This window comes from Lepidochelys kempii, chromosome 3, assembly GCF_965140265.1.
Source record: "Lepidochelys kempii isolate rLepKem1 chromosome 3, rLepKem1.hap2, whole genome shotgun sequence".
Classification (NCBI taxonomy): Eukaryota; Metazoa; Chordata; order Testudines; family Cheloniidae; genus Lepidochelys; species Lepidochelys kempii.
The window spans coordinates 43,975,391-43,991,664 of NC_133258.1; positions in this window are offsets into that span (position 1 = coordinate 43,975,391).

A 16,274-nucleotide genomic window follows, 5' to 3' on the forward strand; every position below is an offset into this window, starting at 1 on the left:
AAACAAAAAGCAAGCAACATTATCTCCTACAAATTGCAACCAAACTTGTTTGTCTGAGAATTGGACTGCAGTAGGACTGAGTTGACATGTAGGCTCTAAAGTTTTACATTGTTTTATTTTTGAATGCAGGTTTTTTTGGACATAATTCTACATTTGTAAGTTCAACTTTCATGATAAAGAGATTGCACTACAGTACTTGTATTAGATGAACTGAAAAATACTATTTCTTTGGTTTTTTACTGTGAAACTATTTGTAATCAAAAATAAATATAAAGGGAGCACTGTGCACTTTTAGTCTGTGTTGTAATTGAAATCAATATATTTGAAAATGTAGAAAACATCTAAAATATTTAAATAAATGGTATTCACACTATTAAGAGTGTGATTAATCGCAATTAATTTTTTTAATTGCTTGACAGCCCTAGTAAAAACCTTCAAACAGTGGATGACTGCCCAGCTCTTTCAGAGACTCCATCAAGAACGTAAATGTCACTATTTACAATGGTGCTTTCCTGGGAAATAGTTTTATGCATCCAGATTGTATCATAGAAATATAGGGCTGGAATGGACCTCAAGAGATCATTAGTCCAGCCCCGTTCTGAGACAGGACCAAGTTGGCCCAGACCATCCCTGACAGGAGTTTGTCTAACCTGTTCTTAAAAACCTCCAGTGACAGAGATTCCACAGTCTCCCATGGTAACCTATTCCAGTGTTTCTCTATCCTTATAGTTAGAAACTTTTCCCTAATATCTAGCCTACATCTCTCTTGCTGCAGCTTAAACTAATTACTTCTTCCCCTACATTCAGAGATCATGGAGAACAATCAATCATCATCCTCTTCATAACTGCCCTTAACATATTTGAAGAGTGTTGTTAGGACCCCTCCTTAGTCTTCTTTTCTCAAGCCTAAACATGCTCTGTTTATTTTTTTAACCTTTCCTGATGGGTCAGGTTTTCTAAACCTTTTACAAATAATTCCAACAACAAATATTTCTAAAGTTCTCTTAGAATGGATTAATTTTATCAATGGAGGATAATGGCATTTGGCTTGTGTGCTGTCCTGAGGGTCTCTACCATAGCGAGGAGATTGCTAATCCACGTAAATTGTCCTGGAGCAAAACTACTCAGTTACTTAGATGTTTTCTGGAATTCAGTGGAATCATGAGAAATCTCAGTGCTGTATATTTTACCTACAGTTAGCAGCTAAAAGCCTTTTGTTGTTTTTTTTTTTCTGGCATGATGAGTTCAGAAAATCTATTTTAACCCCCTTTTTATAGTTTAATCTTCCTGGAATTCCTGGTTGATGCCATGGTTCTAATACTAAATGTTTGCTGTTGGAAAGGTAATCCATAGCAATGATGTCAGGAGGTCAAGTCTGCCCCCGCACCATCCACCAATGGTAATCAGCAAAGCTTCCACAGTTTCTGATAGCTGATGTCTGTTTTCTCTATTTCAGGTAATTATTCAGATACAAACAAAAAATCGGTCTAGAAAGCAAGTATCTCTCTCCCCTCCCTTTCTCATGGCAGGCCATTTGACTAGCTCTAATGTGAAGGAGAAGAAATCTTCTGAGGTTTAGTTCTATTTTAGATTTTCCCACTCCCCAGTTTCTAGAGACTGATGGCACATATCAGGCTGGGTAACCTTTTTTAAAAAATAATAAAAACTGTACGATTCACTGAAGTGCTTAGTATCACTGGAAATCTCTCAACAGAGCTCTGGTGTCTGACCTCATGTACGGTCAGTGAAGCATTAAGGCAGAGATGACCCAGGCCTGCCGATGAGGGGGGGAGGGGGCTAGAGTAAGGGCAGCTGGCTTGAGCAGGGTCACTGTGCATGCTCAGTCCATGTGAGCATGTTCAGTAGAAGCCAAGCAGCAAATGGGGGGGCACATGACCCTGCATCCTCCCCCCCCCCACCACCATCGCCTTTGCGTTAAGGCAAGTGTCATAAATAGAAAGGGAAGGGTAAACCCCTTTGAAATCCCTCCTGGCCAGGGGAAAGCTCCTCTCACCTGTAAAGGGTTAAGAAGCTAAAGGTAACCTCGCTGGCACCTGACCAAAATGACCAATGAGGAGACAAGATACTTTCAAAAGCTGGGAGGAGGGAGAGAAACAAAGGGTCTGGGTCGGTCTGTATGCTAGGTCTTTGCCGGGGATAGACCAGGAATGGAGTCTTAGAACTTTTAGTAAGTAATCTAGCTAGGTATGTGTTAGATTATGATTTCTTTAAATGGCTGAGAAAAGAATTGTGCTGAATAGAATAACTATTTCTGTCTGTGTATCTTTTTTGTAACTTAAGGTTTTGCCTAGAGGGGTTCTCTATGTTTTTGAATCTAATTACCCTGTAAGATATCTACCATCCTGATTTTACAGGGGGAATTTCTTTATTTCTATTTACTTCTATTTTTATTAAAAGTCTTCTTGTAAGAAAACTGAATGCTTTTTCATTGTTCTCAGATCCAAGGGTTTGGATCTGTGGTCACCTATGCAAATTGGTGAGGCTTTTTATCCAACATTTCCCAGGAAAGGGGGGGTGCAAGTGTTGGGAGGATAGTTCATTGTTCTTAAGATCCAAGGGTCTGGGTCTGCAGTCACCTAGGCAAATTGGTGAGGCTTTTTACCAAACCTTGTCCAGGAAGTGGGGTGCAAGGTTTTGGGAAGTATTTTGGGGGGAAAGACGCGTCCAAACAGCTCTTCCCCAGTAACCAGTATTAGTTTGGTGGTGGTAGCGGCCAGTCCAAAGACAACGGGTGGAATATTTTGTACCTTGGGGAAGTTTTGACCTAAGCTGGTAAAGATAAGCTTAGGAGGTTTTTCATGCAGGTCCCCACATCTGTACCCTAGAGTTCAGAGTGGGGGAGGAACCTTGACAGCAAGGAATAGAGATCTTTAATTCCCAACACACTGTTATGACAGAGACTTTTGTAACTGATGTTTTTTCCAGGAACAAAGGCCTATAGGACCAACCCTCCTGAACATGGATTTTTAATTGAAACCGTGTCCCCCTGTGCCAACTTTCAGAATCACAAAACTTTGAAACTGTTCACAGTCCCCTTGCATTCTGAATACTCTTGTTTCATCTCAGAGTTCTAGGAAGTGCTGGCAAAGATAATGAAGGGAAAGCCAGAGAGATGCATTGCTGATCCATGGTTACACTCCACAGCTCTTAATAGACTTCCCTGCTCTACTTGAGAAGCTGAACACAGTGACCCAAATGCCAAGACAGAAGAAGGTCAATTCTGCTGTGAAAGAATCTCTGATCATTAGATGTTCTCCTTGGAAATCACTGTAGAACAGACTGTAGTGCTCTTATTCTCTGCTTGAGAAAATTGCAACCAATGTGCACAGTGTTTGGAAGGCCTTGATTTGTGAGCATGTTAAAGCCAGAAATGAAATCCCGCTGTTCAGGCTATAACTTCAGCTGTCAGGCTAATCAGTTAACTCACTGCCACATTAAAACTGTGAAATTTGCACTGGCTTCTGTTTTTTTCCTGAAGTAACTAGTACCAGGGATTGGCATGCCTGTCAAGCTGCTGCTATCTAAACCTATAAACGTAAAGATGACTCCTTTGGGATCTTGTTAAATCTTTTGGCTTTAATCGACAGTTCCTCTTGTTGCAGCATTTCTTTAGTTGTTAAACTACATATGTTAACAATGTCTTGATCCAACTGGGTGTAGTAACTGACTCAACAATCAATGAACCGTGGAAAAAAGAGAAAATCCAAAGGACCCTCCCATCGGGGAGAACTAAATTCAGATTATAACCCTACTCAGATCTATTTTGTCCAAGCCTAACAGGATCCAGGAGTCTGTTCCCTCCTGTATGCATAATTACTCTGACAACGGTAGAATCAGAAGTTTGCTACTGAGGAACAAATAATTCCCAATGAGTAATATGTTGAATGAATTTAGCTTCTTTTCTCTCTCATGGAATAGCTGAGTAAATCATGACTTCTCGACTGTATTCAACATTGGAATGTATTCAACAAAATTAGATTCATCCACCCACCATCATTTGTGTTTCCTTTCCCCTTCAAATATATTTTCATTCCCCTAAAATAAATAGGATTCCTTATTCTTAAAATCTGTTTTTCCTCATAGACTTCCTTATAAATCCTGATGTAATTAGGATAAATGTTTACTACATAACTCACTGCCAGCAGAAATAATTTGTTACAAGAAACTAAAAGCTCTTCTTTAGCCTCTGTTCTCCTTTCCATTTGATATTCAATTTTGAGTTATCATGCCTCAGCAAGGGATGTTACCAGCCTTAAGTAACCTCTTCACCTTAAGGCAATTTCAACCATTTAGTGCTAAATAAAAAAAGAAGTTTATATAAAGATTCAAGTTTGTAACATCATAAAAGAAACACCAAGAAAGCCAAAAGAAAAGGAGTACTTGTGGCACCTTAGAGACTAACCAATTTATTTGAGCATAAGCTTTCGTGAGCTACAGATCACTTCATTGGATGCATACTGTGGAAAGTGTAGAAGATCTTTTTATATACACACAAAGCATGAAAAAATACCTCCTCCCACCCCACTCTCCTGCTGGTAATAGCTTATCTAAAGTGATCACTCTCCTTCCAATGTGTATGATAATCAAATTGGGCCATTTCCAGCACAAATCCAGGTTTTCTCCCCCCCCACACACACACACAAACCCACTCTCCTGCTACCAAAAGGACTGAAGATAAAAAATCCATTACAATCTACATACCACACAGACTATGCTGACAGCTTGTGCCACACGCTCTCAAAGAAACTGCGGAATCACCTGATCAACATCCTCTACAGCAAACAGGGAAAGATTAAGAATGAGCTCTCAAAAATGGATACTCTCATAAAAAACCAACCTTCCACACAAACTTCCTCGTGGCTGGACTTTACTAAAACTAGACAAGCCATTTACAACACACACTTTGCTTCTCTACAAAAGAAAAAGGACACTAAACTTTCTAAACTACTACATGCCACAAGGGGCCACAGCAATGGTTCCCTCAACTGACCAGCAATATTGTTAACCTATCCAACTATACTCTCAGCCCAGCAGAAGCAGTTGTCCTATCTCGGGGCCTCTCCTTCTGCCCCTCCACCCCCACGAACATGATACAGTTCTGTGGTGACCTAGAATCCTATTTTCGACGTCTCCGACTCAAGGAATATTTCCAACATACTTCTGAACAACATACTAATCCACAGAGACCTCCCTACCAACACTACAAAAAGAAGGATTCTAGGTGGACTCCTCCTGAAGGTCGAAACAGCAGACTGGACTTCTACATAGAGTGCTTCCGCCGACGTGCACGGGCTGAAATTGTGGAAAAGCAGCATCACTTGCCCCATAACCTCGGCCATGTGGAACACAATGCCATCCACAGCCTCAGAAACAACTCTGACATCAAAATCAAAAAGGCTGACAAAGGAGGTGCTGTTGTCATCATGAATAGGTCGGAATATGAACAAGAGGCTGCTCGGCAGCTTTCCAACACCACTTTCTACAAGCCATTACCCTCTGATCCCACTGAGAGTTACCAAAAGAAACTACAGTATTTGCTCAAGAAACTCCCTGAAAAAGCGCAAGATCAAATCCGCACAGACACACCCCTGGAACCCCAACCTGGGATATTCTATCTACTACCCAAGATCCATAAACCTGGAAATCCTGGGCACCCCATCATCTCAGGCATTGGCACCCTGACAGCAGGATTGTCTGGCTATGTAGACTCCCTCCTCAGGCCTACGCTACCAGCACTCCCAGCTACCTTCGAGACACCACTGACTTCCTGAGGAAACTACAATCCATCGGTGATCTTCCTGATAACACCATCCTGGCCACTATGGATGTAGAAGCCCTCTACACCAACATTCCACACAAAGATGGACACAAGCCGTCAAGAACACTATCCCCGATAATGTCACGGCTAAACTGGTGGCTGAACTTTGTGACTTTGTCCTTACCCATAACTATTTTACATTTGGGGACAATGTATAACTTCAGATCAGTGGCACTGCTATGGGTACCCGCATGGCCCCACAGTATGCCAACATTTTTATGGCTGACTTAGAACAACGCTTCCTCAGCTCTCGTCCCCTAATGCCCCTACTCTACTTGCGCTACATTGATGACATCTTCATCATCTGGACCCATGGAAAAGAAGCCCTTGAGGAATTCCACCATGATTTCAACAATTTCCATCCCACCATCAACCTCAGCCTGGTCCAGTCCACGCAAGAGATCCACTTCCTGGACACTACAGTGCTAATAAACGATGGTCACATAAACCCCACCCTATACTGGAAACCTACTGACCGCTATTCCTACCTACATGCCTCCAGCTTTCACCCTGACCACACCACACGATCCATCGTCTACAGCCAAGCTCTGCGATACAACCGCATTTGCTCCAACCCCTCAGACAGAGACAAACACCTACAAGATCAAGCATTCTTACAACTACAATACCCACCTGCGGAAGTGAAGAAACAGATTGATAGAGCCAGAAGAGTTCCCAGAAGTCACCTACTACAGGACAGGCCTAACAAAGAAAATAACAGAATGCCACTAGCCGTCACCTTCAGCCCCCAACTAAAACCCCTCCAACGCATTATTAAGGATCTACAACCTATCCTGAAGGATGACCCAACACTCTCACAAATCTTGGGAGACAGGCCAGTCCTTGCTTACAGACAGCCCCCCAACCTGAAGCAAATACTCACCAGCAACCACATACCACACAACAGAACCACTAACCCAGGAACCTATCCTTGCAACAAAGCCCGTTACCAACTGTGCCCACATATCTATTCAGGGGACACCATCACAGGGCCTAATAACATCAGCCACAGTATCAGAGGCTCGTTCACCTGCACATCTACCAATGTGATATATGCCATCATGTACCAGCAATGCCCCTCTGCCATGTACATTGGTCAAACTGGACAGTCTCTACGTAAAAGAATAAATGGACACAAATCAGATGTCAAGAATTATAACATTCATAAACCAGTCGGAGAACACTTCAATCTCTCTGGTCACGCGATTACAGACATGAAAGTTGCTATAGTACAACAAAAAAACTTCAAATCCAGACTCCAGCGAGAAACTGTTGAATTGGAATTCATTTGGAAATTGGATACAATTAACTTAGGCTTGAATGGAGACTGGGAGTGGCTAAGGCTTGAATGGAGACTGGGAGTGGCTAAGTCATTATGCAAGGTAACCTATTTCCCCTTGTTTTTTCCTCCTGCCCCCCCCCCCCGACGTTCTTGTTAAACCCTGGATTTGTGCTGGAAATGGCCCACCTTGATTATCATACACATTGTAAGGAGAGTGGTCACTTTAGATAAGCTATTACCAGCAGGAGAGTGGGTTTGTAGGGGGAGGGGGGGGGAACCTGGATTTGTGCTGGAAATGGCCAAACTTGATTATCATACACATTAGAAGGAGAGTGATCACTTTAGATAAGCTATTACCATCAGGAGAGTGGGGGGGAGGAGGTATTTTTCATGCTTTGTGTGTATATAAAAAGATCTTCTACACTTTCCACAGTATGCATCCAATGAAGTGAGCTGTAGCTCACAAAAGCTTATGCTCAAATAAATTGGTTAGTCTCTAAGGTGCCACAAGTACTCCTTTTCTTTTTGCGAATACAGACTAACACGGCTGTTACTCTGAAACCAAGAAAGCTGTATCTTTGCATACTGATTAAGTCAGGAAACAAAGCTTTGTCTTCATCTCCCCTAGAATAACACAGGTTATTCTTCATCTTCCTTTTTCATGCTCCCTTTGTTTTTTTCCCATTCTTAACAAGGAATGGATGATTGCTATATCCTGTAAAGAAGACTTATATTAAGTAATCATAGCCAATCTTTCCTTTCTGTAAGCTAGGCATTCTTGTGCTCCTTTGGTCATAGATACTTAGCCTGTTTTTTGGTCAGAAAATTAAGTCACAACATTCATTCAACCCTCTACGCCGCCACCCTTCCCCCCCCAAAAAAAAAATTAAAAAAAACCCCAACCAAACAACTTTGGAAAATGTATACCCAGAAAAATATAGGTAACCAATGAACAAACAGAAGAGAAGTCAAACATTCAGGTACCTCTGAGTTGTGCCACTACATGTATCTACTTCCCAGTCATACTCCCTTCAACTATCTAACATACTTCTATGACCCCATTACAATAGTAGCTGAATACCTCATAATCTTTAGTGTATTTATCCTCACAACCCTGTAAATTATTATCCCCATTTTACAGATGGGGATTTGAGGACCAGAGAGATTAACTGACTTGCCAAAGGTCACACAGGAAGTCTGTGATGGAGCAGGAATTTAAAGTCAGGTCCCCTAAGGCCTAGGCTAATGCCCTAACCACTGGATCATCTTTCCTCTATATTCTAACTTCCTAGATTTTTTAATCACACATCAAGATAAGCAACAATGTCAAAATATCAGAATCTCCAGCTGGACAGAAATTCCATTTTGCAGTGAGGTCTAATGGCACAGTAGAGGAAGTCCTTTACTCCAGACTATATTAAAGCTGTTGTAGCCCGTCTGACCTTAAGTCAGCCCATCCACAGCATAGGAGGATCCACCCAGCTGTATATTCTCTATTATCAAGCCCTGTATGCAGGCTTCTACTATTGATCTATTTTAGATTCTTGTATCTAAAATACTTGTATCCATTACTGTAGTATCTGGTCACCTCACAATTTTTAATATATTTCTTACTTACAATCACCCTGTGAGGCAGGGAAGTACTATTATCCCAGTTCACAGATGGGGAACTAAGGAACAGACAGACTTGCTCAAGATCTCACAGGAAGTCTGTCAGAGCACAGAACTGAATCCCCGTCTCCCAAGCCTGAGGCTAGTATTGTAACCACTAGACCATCATTCCTCTGCATAGCTGAGTGTCGTGCTGATAGGGGGTGGCAGTATTGCCAACCTCAAGAGATCAGAAATCATGAGTCAGATCTCACAAAATCATGAGATTTTTAAACTCTCCTTTATTCCTCTGCCAAAGTATGAGTGTGAGAGATAACTTTGGGTTAAAAAAACAACCTTTAATGCACCCAAAGATCCCTGGCTGCTCAGACCCAGACTTCCCTTACCCACTTCTCAGCCCTAAGATAAGGGAACTGTCATCCATTTCTTATGACCCAGCAGCAACACTTTTTATCTTGCTCCCCTAGGACTTCTCCTCTGTCCAAGTCCCAGCAGCACCACTTCCCCAACTCCCCCCTTCCCTGCCTCTCTCAGTGCTACAGCCAAACATGAAGGCTGGCCTCAGTGGTAGGGCTGGTCATGTACACAGTGCAGTCCACAGCCTCAAGGTTCTCGCACCAAGCTTTACCCCCATGTCCAGCCCTAAAAATCATGAGATTGGAGGAGTTTCTTGTGTCTTCACAACAGCTTCTCTTGCAGTCTCCAAAATCCTGTGACTCACAAATTGATTGTGAGAGTTGGCAACCCTGCCTCCCCCTAGCTGCTCAGAAAGGGCATTACACCATTGCACCCAGGCTGAGGGATCTGCCATTCTATCCCATCCACAGCCCACCCCTTCATTATGTTTCTCATTCTCCTCAGCCTTCCTCTTGTCCCTGACATCCCCTGTACCACATTCTCCTGCAACCCATCAGTCTGCCTCCTTGTCCCCCTCATTCTCCCTATCCGTCTTTCACAATGTCCCTGCGGCTCTTCTCAGTCCCTGTATCCTGTATAGCCCCTGAATAATAGAGTAGCAGCCTGTGGGTATGACTCATCTAATTGAAAACAATGGGATTTGACAGCCAACTATATTAAGAGCAGCCTCACTTCTACAATCAGATAGACTGTAGAGAAATGAGAGCCATTGTGCTGGCTTCAGCCCCATTGACTAATAGTATATGGTGGCAATTTGAATAAGGGAAAATCTGTGAATTGGCAGCTTTTCATCATATTTTCCATGAGATGCTTAAAACCACCCCATAATCGCTGGAGTCATGATATGCTTGTGAGAACTGGCAGTACTGGGATTCTACCCCTTATTTGCCTCTTTCCCTCTGCCCTGCCCGAGAGGTGGGGCCTGGATTTGACCCACAGTGCTATGACTGATATAGAACTCATTAAGTTCATGTATGCAGTGTGGTTGTAGCTATGTTGGTCCCATGATATTAGAGAGACAAGGTGGATGAGGTAATATCTTTTATTGGACCAGCTTTTGTTGTTGAGATAGAGACAAGCTCTAAAGCTTGTTTTTTTCACCAACAGGAATTGGTCCAATAAAATATATTACCTCACCTACTTCATCTATCTCATTAATATCATAACATGCATGTTGTACTAGAGGGAAATGATTCTCCTAATGAAGAGTTAAACCAGCACACATGGTCCCAATCTGAAAATGTTGGTTCAATTAGGGAGCAGTTAAGGTAATGGAGACACATTGTCTTTCAGGGGCACCCCATTTTGCAGTCTGCTGAACACCATCAAACCAGTGATAGGCCCCCTATGGTTTGCAGCCTAGCCTTAATCAAGACACAGCAGGAACACACAGCATGGGGGGGGGGGTGGGGGGGGTACTGAGCTATACTTTGTCAGTGTTGCCCTTTTATATAGACAACTCTAGAGAAAAGAGGTTATAGTCACAGCAGAGTGTGAGGGGAGGAGAGTTTGCCCAACTCACTGGCTTCTGAACCCATGAGCTTCTTAAGTGTCAATGATTTAAACTGAGAGCTGGTTGAGAGAGAGAGAAGTGCTGAGTCTGTGTGTGAATGGGGTGGCTGACAGTACAGACAATCTTGTATAACAATGGCTTTCTACAGCTTTGTGAATAACTAAGACTAAAGTGGATTGTTTTTGCTGTCTAACGATAGCTTCTGTTTAAAACTATGTTATATAGAAACTGCATATATTGTAAATAAAAATGGACAAGAATAATTAATCATGTATCCCTGTACACTCATTCCTTTCCTAAAGAAGGAATACCCCATTCTCTGAGTCTAAATCTGCTTGGTGTCTTGGTAGTTGATTTAAATATGATGTCAGAAATAGAGGATATTTCTGGAGAGCTGGAAGTTTTTTGTTTTGTTTTGTTCCTGCTTGAACAGAAATGAGGAAATAAGTGGTATAAAGGCAAAAAAATATAAAGGCAAAAATTAAAGCTGTACAAAAGCGGAATTTAAAACCAGACATGTTTCAGAGTGGTAGCTGTGTTAGTCTGTATCAGCAAAAACAATGAGGAGTCCTTGTGGCACCGTAGAGACTAACAAGTTTATAAGCTTTCGTGGGCTAAAACCCACTTCATCTCGTGATAAGCCCATGACAGCTTATAAATTTGTTAGTCTCAAAGGTGCCACAAGGACTCCTCGTTGTTAAAACCAGACATGAAACGACCCAAGAGGGTGTAAAAACTGATCAAGAAAGGATAAAGGCAAATCATCAACAGATGAAGATAGTCTGAAAGCACAGGTCAAATCTGGTTAGTCAGTGACAAGGGTACAAGAAGAAAAGACCTGACCATTCCCAAGGGACATGCAAACAGTTAAAAAAAGGCTCAGACTGGTTTAGTAAAGTGAATCAGAGGGGACAATACAGTTGGTTGACAATGTAATGCAGAATATTTAAAAAATTCCAAAAATCGTTACCCATACTGGATCTAAAATTAACAGATATAATTTGTGAACAAGTGACTGCTTCCCTGAACAGTTAGAAGACAAGGTATAGATCTTGTTCTTCTGAATAAACTGTTAACATAACATAAGAATGGCCATACTGGGTCAGACCAAAGGACCATCCAGCCATATATCCTGTCTTCCCACAGTGGCCAATGACAGGTGCTTCAGAGGGAATGAACAGAACAGGTAATCATCAAGTGATCCATCCCCTGTCGCCCATTCCCAGATTCTGGCAAACAGAGGCTAGAGACACCATCCCTGCCCATCCTGACTAGTAGCCATTGATGGACCTATCCTCCATGAACTTATCTAGTTATTTTTTGAACCCTTTTATAGTCTTGGCTTTAACAACATCCTCTGGCAAGGAGTTTCACAGGTTGACTATGTGTTGTGTGAAAAAATACTTCCCTTTCTTTGTTTTAAACCTTCTGCCCATTAATTTCATTTTGTGACTCCTAGTTCTTGTGCTATAAGGAGTAAATAACACTTTTTTATTTACTTTCTCCACAGAAGTCATGATTTTATAGACCTCTATAATATCCCCTCCTTAGTCATCTCTTTTCCAATTTGAAAAGTCCCAGTCATCATGGGTGGTGGGTGAACCCCAGGGTTGGGGAGGCTAACTCTCCACCCCCATCCCTTCTGCCTGAGGCCCCGCCCCTTCTGCACCCACCAGAGCCCAGCCCCCACTGTAGCCACTGGCCCCTGCTCTGCGCCCCCAGCCTCCCCCCAACTGTGGCCGCTGACCCCTCCCCAGGCTAGTGCCCTCAGCACACACCCGAGCCCTGGAGCACCGAAGAGCTGGGCCTGAACCCCAGCCAGCCAGCCTTCCCACCCCTGAAGGCACCCCCACAACCGAGCTGCCAGCCCCAGCACTGGGCAGGAGAGCAGGCAACTCGGCTGGGGCGCCTCCAGCCCCAGTGCTGGGTGGGCAAATGGGCAGGTGGTATGGCCGGAGTGCTGGGCAGGCAGCGTGGCCCCAGTGCCAGGAAGATGGGCAATGTGGCCTGCCTGCCCCAGCCTCTGGCACAAAGGGAACAGCAGGTAGGATGGGGCCTTGGGTGGAGCATGGGCGGGGACACATCAGGCTGCGTGGGAAGCCAGAGCCTGCCCTTGCCTACGATACCCGCTGTCCATGCCAGTCTTATTAATCTCTCCTCATATGGTAGCCATTCCACACCCCTAATAATTTTTGTTGCCCTTTTCTGAACCTTTTCCAATTTAAATATATCTTTTTTGAGATGGGACAACCACATCTGCACACACTATTCAAGATGTGAGCGTACCATGGATTTATATAGAGACTCCGGCTGGGGATGTGGGCTCTGGGATGGGGCTGGGGTTTGGGGTTCAGAAGGGGACTCAGGGCAGGGGGTTGGGGAGAGTGCGGGAGGGGTCTCTGGGTTGGAGCAGCGGGTTGGGGTGCAGGCAGCGCTTACTGCAGCTGCCATGAAGTGGCTGCCAGGTCCCTGCAGCCCTTAGGAACATGGGCAGCCAGGGAAGCTCTGCGCACTGCCCTCACACCCACAGGTGCTGCCCCCGCAGTTCCCACTGGTTGCAGTTCCCAGCCAATGGCAGCAGCGGAGATGGCACTTGGGACAGGGGGCAGCACACGGAGCTGCCCTGGCCGCCCATGCACCTAGGGGCTGCAAGGACTTGGCAGCCGCTTCCGGGAGCCGCGTGGAGCTAGGGCAGGCAGGGAACCTGCCTTAACCCAAGACCCCCGCTGTACCGCCAACCAGACTTTTAACGTCCCTTTTCGACCGGGCGTTCTGGTTGAAAACTGGGCACCTGGCAACCCTAAATCTAGTAGATTGGTGAGGGATGATCTCCCTTTAAAAAAACCATGTTGACTCTTCCCCAACAAATTATATTTATCTATGTACCTGACCATTTTGTTCTCTACTATAGTTTCAACCTGTTTGCCCAGTACTCAAGTCAGGCTTTCCAGCCTGTAATTGCAGGATCACCTCTGGAGCCCTTTTTAAAACTTAGCATCACATTAGCTATCCTCCAGCCATTTGGTACAGAAGCTGATTTAAATGATAGGTTATAAATTACAGTTAGTAGTTCTGCAATTTCACATTTGAGTTCCTTCAGAACTGTTAGGTGAATACTATCTGGTCCTGGTGACTTATTACTGTTTAGTTTATCAGTTTGTTCTAAAACCTCCTCTAATGACATCTCAATCTGGGACAGTTCCTCAGATTTGTCACCTAAAAAGAATTGCTCAGGTTTGGAAATCTCCCTCAGATCCTCAGCTTTGAAGACCAATGTAAAGAATTCATTTAGTTTCTCCGTAATGGCTTTATTGTCCTTGAGTTCTCCTTTAGCATCTTGATCGTCCAGTGGTCCCACTGGTTGTTTAACAGGCTTCCTGCTTCTGATGTACTTAAAAAAAAATTGCTATTACTTTTTGAGTCTTTGGCTAGCTGTTCTTCAAATTCTTTTTTCTGCCTTCCTAATTATATTTTTACACTTCATTTGCCAGAGTTTGTGCTCTTTTCTAACAATCTTTAACTTTTGCCATGAATATATTTCATTTTACACACAACCTCAGCTCACATGGTGAAACAAACATTTTTTTGTAAAGTGTGTAGCTGAAAATTCTACTGTCCTGGTCAGTCTTTAACAAGAACATTGTCTTAATTCCATAGGGTTTGTCCAGGATATTGTCATACTTGACTGAATTAAATTTAATATCGTTGAGGTAAAAATGTAATTGTGTATGTGTTGTTGTACGAAGGGAATGCTAATGTAATTTCTCTGGTTATCAGCTCTGCAGCTGTAACTCATACTCCTTCTGGATGAAGTGTTCTGTCCCATTTAGTGGCACCAAGACCACTTAGAGAGAGAGAGAGATAAAATGAGTCTGCTCTACCACCTTAGCTAACAGGCACTTGGCTTTTAGCTCATGCAGCAGAGGCTCATGCACTAAGCTCAAGAGGTCCCAGGTTCGATCCTGCCTGCCAACAACTGGGGTCTGTCAGCGTTACACAGCCATCCATCTGGATAGTTATACACTAACTCAAACTGGATTCTCTAGGGAACCAACAGACATAAGAAGTATTTTTGGATAGATAGCTTGGTTTCAAACAGTCTCAGGTTCTTTTTCCTGATTTAGCAACTAAGGAGGACCTATGGTCCACAGAGGACCCAATCCTTAGGGAAGGGTTGAAAGGACTGGGCCTACTGAGACCCCATAAGACTGTGTGCTTGTTCTGAGCTGAAGATGTGATGAACTTGAAACCACAAGGAAACCTCTTGGGTGGGATGTTGAAGGACTACTCCTGCCAGAGTCCATGTTAGAGTCAGGGTAAGCTTATTAGCATATATGTAGGTTCTTGTATTGTTTTTCATATGTTTTCTCTGTAGTGCTTTTACCTTAAAGACAGTGGTTCTCAACTGTGGTCCACCGCTTGTTCAGGGAAAGCCCCTGGCGCTCCAGGCCGGTTTGTTTACCTGCCACGTCAGCAGGTTTGGCCGATCATGGCTCCCGCTGGCTGCGGTTTGCCGCTTCAGGCCAGTGGGGGCTGCAGAAAGCAGCGCGGGCAGAGGGACATGCTGGCCGCCCTTTCTGCAGCCCCCATTGGTCTGGAGCGACGAACCGCAGCCCATGGGAGCTGCGATTGGCTGAACCCGTGAGTGCGGCAGGTAAATAAACCAGCCCGGCGTGCCAGGTGCTTTCCCTAAACAAGCGGTGGACTATAGTTGAGAACCACTGCCTTAAGAAAATAGGCATGAATTAAAAGAACGATGTGGTTTCTATAACTGTGGGCAGTCACACTGTTAACCATGTCTCAAAAGAATCAGATGTGCATGGGCAGCCTGTCTCTGCTTGGAAGGCAGGGAACTGTGCAGCCAGGAAATTCACCCCTTTCTGACTAGGGGTGACTCGGGTCTCCGCCCAAAAAGGGAAACAGCTGAAGAGCCAGAAGCCTGAGAGTGGATGCCCTTGCTGTACCGCTGAGGGGAAATATATGTGCCCTGAACTGTGTCAGTTCTCTTTCATGTTTAAAAGAAACTTCAGTGCCAAATATGTGTATGAGCTATTACTTAATGCAGAATAGCTGCAGTTTTAAAATGTATACTGCCTCTACAATATTAATATTTACTAGACATGGGCCTAAATTACAGCCCTAAAGGCTAGTTTGCAATTTTAAGGCACTAGTCTGTACTGGGGGTTATGTGCAGTCGTCCCATCCCAAGGAATATGAGCACTATATCAGCTTTCAGCAGGGAGCAGCCTGCTTCCCCCATAAATCCAGCCTGCAGAGCAAGTCAGTGTGGGGTGGTGGAGGGACATGGTCCACTTTCTCCCAGCTCTTCCTTATCTTTTTAATAATGGGAAGCCCTGGATCTTCCAGAAGAAATTGTCCCTGTGCTCTACTGAGCATGGCATGTGTGATTATCCTTGGCCTTGAGCAGAATGCATCGTGAAGGAAGGTCTATTTAAAGCCCTCATGTTCCCCTTCGCTCCCAATATCTGGGATTCCTCCAGAGTAGCAGATGGTCACATGCTACAGGAGATGGTTCTGTTTGCATAGTACTTAAGATCTACTAGCATGAGATGACTCCCCGCAACCCCAGATACAGAGATTTGCCTTTAAGG